The following is a 4,772-nucleotide window of genomic DNA, read 5'->3' on the forward strand; positions in this document are numbered from 1 at the left end:
GTACAATTCTTTGGAAGAATAAAAAGTTCACACTTTTGAATTTCACAGAAGAATTTTAAGGCCAAAACATAGAGGGTTCATTTCTCTTCACCTCCAGGGACAAAGCGGATGCTTTATTCAAAGCCACATTAAACTTCTAGTTTAAATCCCAGCCCGAACTTGTGCCCTCTTGCATTGCATTTCTTTCCATCGATTAGAGTTGACAGGGTCAGTTTCACTCCTGGTCAAATGGTCTGAGTGTAACCCAGTCCAATCAGGCTGGCATTGTTTACTTTAACACAGAGAGAAGTTCTACAGTCCAGCTTGTACTTAGCAGCAATGCCGAAGCAGGTGTTGTTACTGCTGGCTGTCCACGTGAGGTTTATTGACATTTCAATCTTCTCATTCACCTTCTGGTAGATTGACCCTCCAAACTCAGTGCCATCATTCACATGAGTGTGCAGCTGGAAGTCTGCGGCCTTGTAACCCAGGGTGAAATTATTCTGTGACAGTTTGCATTTGTCTGTGTCAAAACTCATCTGATAGCCAACAAGCCAACCTTCAAAGGCCAACACAGCCCAGCCATAGATGGTTGGTCCAGAAAAATCTATATCAACATTACTGCCAAGACTGAAACAATCCGGTTTATATGAGGCCTTCAATTTCCCACCCTTCTTTCCTGTGTTCAGTACAAATATGGTATCAAGTCAGTTTCAACCCTTCAGCCAACTTATTCTCCCAAGAGATTTCTGTCCCAAGAGTATTGTCTGTGTTCCACTTCTGGATGAAGGTCAGTCCATAGTTACAGATTTGTATTTGGTCTCTAGGTTGCCTGATGCTTTCCCTGTATCAGTGTAAGCGTGACCAGAAGTAAAGAATTCCACTTCACTACATGCTTTGGTTCTCAGGTCTATTTTGACCATGCCAAATCCATATGCTTTGTTGAAGACATCTTTGGCAGCCTTTCCTAGGTCACAGTAAGTCGGTGTGTTACACATATCACCAACTGGAGGGCCTGTCCACTCTGCCAGGAGGGGCCTGTCCACTCCGCCAGGACACCACTGAAGCCCCACCTATGCTTTGGAGAGGAAAAGTGATTTACGTCTTTGACAGGTAACTGGCATTAGAACCTACACTTGAAAGTATTTGTTTATCTTTTTGATTATTTTATTCAGAACAAATAATAATATGATTCAGGTCATGAAGGTATAACTCCATGTTCCTGCCCCAAGAAAGAACCAGTTTTCCCCATCTTCAGGCAGATATATGAATATCAGATTCAATGATATGATATTGACTTCTAGGAGTATCATATAAAATTATGTATAAATATATAATTATGTCTATACTTACACAGATAAACATAATATATATGTATATATACATGCATACACTGTAATTTTTTATTTAATAGTTCTCATCCCATTTGCTACATCTAACATTTTATTTTTCCTATAATTGCTTTATTTTCCATGGTTCTTGATGGGGCAATTTTTTTTCCTTCTATTCTCTCTCTGCCACCAAATTTATCTTTAGCTTCACCTCTACGTCTCTAAATGTATAATCAGCCAGGAACTCATGTAACTATATAACTTGGTATATTTATATAAATGTGCTTCACACTATATACCACTTTGTAACTTGGCTTTTTTCATGTTATAAGGTGTCCTGGAAATTTTTTGTGTCGGCATTTAGTATATTTACCTTATTTAATAGCAATTCTGTACTTTTTGACTGAGAAACTGATGAGACTATACAGAGATGAGCAGCCGTGTTTCAATCTTGCAGTAAAGCTGATGTCCAAGTGGGTATTGGTGCTCAGGTTGAACAAAAATCAGATTGTTAATGGGACCTGGGCTTGGCTGTCAGGGGAATTTTGCTCCTCAGAGCACTTAGCGCTTAGACAGTGAGCAAGCCAGAGGGCACGGGAACCTGTCACACTGACGCACTGGTAGCAGGATCTCAGGGAGGCCATTCCCAATCTTTCTATCTGCAAGGAATGCTTGAAATATTTTTCAAGGGAAGATCTTGAGTAATTCCGGCATAAATACTGTTACAGCAGAAGTGATGGTTCACTACTATGATAGTAAGTTACAGATATAATTATCCAATATTAATAGTCATGTTCTTTTGAGTAGAGAATGATGCTTCTTGTGGATCTGTTTACTATAGCCAATTTATTACCCTACTCTTTTTGTGTGATTTCCCCTCCCCAGAAAGGATATTTACTCTGTTACAAGTCAGTAGTGCACACATTTTCATTGGAAAAGACCCTGCTGCTGGGAAAGATTGAGGGCAAGAGAAGAAGGAGGTGACAGAGGATGAGATGGTTGGATGGCATCATCGAGACAATGGACATGAGTTTGAGCAAGCTGCAGGAAATGGTGAAGGATAGGGAAGCCTGGCGGGCTGCAGCCCATGGGGTCACAAAGAGACAGACGTGACTTAGCAACTGAACAGGTACACACAAGGAGACTTTGGTTTTCCCGTAAAAAAAAAAAAAAATCCTACTTGATTAAAAAAAAATCTTAGCCTGTCACGGTCTTCGTAGACCGGGACCTGGGGACTGGATCGATGAGAAGAAGGACACAGGGGACCCAAGTCTTGAGTGAAACAAGGGTACTTTATCTGCAGAAACGCATGCTTATATATCTTCAATAAAATGATTACTCAGCCATTGAAAAGAATGAAATTCCACCAGTTGCAACAAAATGGATAGTCCTTTAAGTAAAAGGTCACTGAAGAGAGTCACTGAAGGGAATCCAAGCAGGTGCTCTTTCCCATGATCTCAGTCCTGAGAACTGCGTGCAGCTCTGCTTGTTCCTGCTTTCCAGGAACTGATAAGAAAAAGAGAGTCCTTGAGAAACGGCACACAAAGGAAGAAAACATATGGATCCCTTAAAGTTGAACGTCCCCTGACATTAGCCAAGTAGGTCTAAAAGTTTTATCATACAGTCATACTGTAAGAAATACTAATGAGATATGGTACATGGTATTTAATATATGCAAGAGTAATTATCTATATTTAAAGCCAGAAAGGTTGGTTTTTTTCGGGGCCAATTTGTCTTGAATAGAATCAGGTAGCTAAAGATTAAGTAACCTTACTTGAAATTAATCTCTTTCTTTCCTTCTCATAAATTTTAAAAACTCTTAAGGCAAGCACAATACATTTCTGTTAATACCTGACTTAAACCAAAGTAGGGATTCAAATTTTGAAAGGTCAATTTGATAGATTTAACTTAAACAAGGGTAGTAAAATTATTTCAATTAATATTATCTATAATATAAAAACATTTTACAATTTTAAATAGTAAAACAATTAATCACAAGCCAAAGCAATATGAATAAAAATAGCCTAAGACACTATTTTATTAAGACTGAAAAATGTTCTCACTAACTGACATGATCAGGCTCAAATAAAAGTTTAGCAATTACGAAGTTATGCACACACATAAATTTCTTGATCTCTTTTGTACACCTATATGTGCATATAATGGAGAAGGAAATGCAACCCACTCCAGTATTCTTGCCTGGAGAATCCTGTGGACAGAGGAGCTTGCTTGGCTGCTGTCCATAGGGTCACACAGAGTTGGGCACAACTGAAGCGACTTAACATGCATGCATTGGAGAAGGAAATGGCAACCCACTCCAGTATGCTTGCCTGGAGAATCCCAGGGACAGTGGAGCATGGTGGGCTGCCGTCTATGGGGTCGCACAGAGTTGGACACGACTGTAGTGACTTAGCAGCAGCAGCAGCAGCATGTGCATTTAAATATTATTTTTGAAGCTAAAAAGAAAGAATAGAGTCTATGTTTTTCATTTAAAACCTGTGCTTGCTTTTTCACTGCACAAATACTCAATTCTGGGTCAAACTTGTGATAAGTGTACAGGGATTTCATTTTCACCTGAAATGAGATGTTATCTGTCCTTGTTCTTGATGCTCATTAAACTGGAGAAAGCTTGCTTGCACATTAAGAAGTTGAAAATTCAGCAGACTGTTCGTTGCTTTTCAATGAGTGGTAGGATACTCTTCTCTTACGTAAATCCAGAACTTTCTAGGGCAGACTAGTGAATCTCATGTGATTTACTTCATTCAGTTCACAAAGTTCTTCCTCTTTCCTCAAAGTCAAGTTCTCAAGATATGCAGAAAATCCAGATTCAGACACACGATCCTTCACCCAGCTATATGCTTATTTGGAAAGGAAAGAAATACTGCAAATTTGGTACTTGTCAAGACTGTTCTTCCTGGATATTTTCAGTAAGATCTGAGACTTGTTTGGGCTTCCCTGATGGCTCAGATGGTAAAGAATCTGCCTGGAATGCAGGAGACCCAGATTCGATCCCTGGGTTGGGAAGATCCCCTGGAGAAGAGAATGGCTACCCACTCCTGTATTCTCGCCTGGAGAATTCCATGGACAGAAGAGCCTGGCGGGCTACAGTCCATGGGGTTGCAAAGAGTCGGACACAACTGAGTGACTAACACACTTAAGACTTGTTAGATGGTGAGCAATTTCACCACAAGTTCAAATTTAACCATTGTCCAAAAATGATGTCTGGTCTTTGCACCCAGCTTCTGGGAGGTAATTTCTAAGCCCTGGAATGTTATGCCTGATGGAGTGTCTTTGTTTGCATGAGAGCCTTGAGCCAGTGGAATGATAACATTGTGACCTTCTAAGGGGGCTGGAAACTGAGATCAGACATGTTTCACTCAACCATGCCTACACAATGGGGTGCCAGTGAAGACTCTCCATGGTGCTGCTGCTGCTGCTGCTAAGTCGCTACAGTCATGTCCG

General features: G+C 40.2%; 1 pseudogene; it reads right to left on the reverse strand.

Moving 5' to 3' along the window:
- Positions 1 to 224: 224 nt before the first annotated feature.
- LOC129620426 (voltage-dependent anion-selective channel protein 3-like) lies at positions 225 to 977 on the reverse strand (annotated as a pseudogene).
- Between the last annotated feature and the right edge of the window lie 3,795 nt (positions 978 to 4,772).

This window comes from Bubalus kerabau, chromosome 10 (assembly GCF_029407905.1).
Source record: "Bubalus kerabau isolate K-KA32 ecotype Philippines breed swamp buffalo chromosome 10, PCC_UOA_SB_1v2, whole genome shotgun sequence".
Lineage (NCBI taxonomy): Eukaryota > Metazoa > Chordata > Mammalia > Artiodactyla > Bovidae > Bubalus > Bubalus kerabau.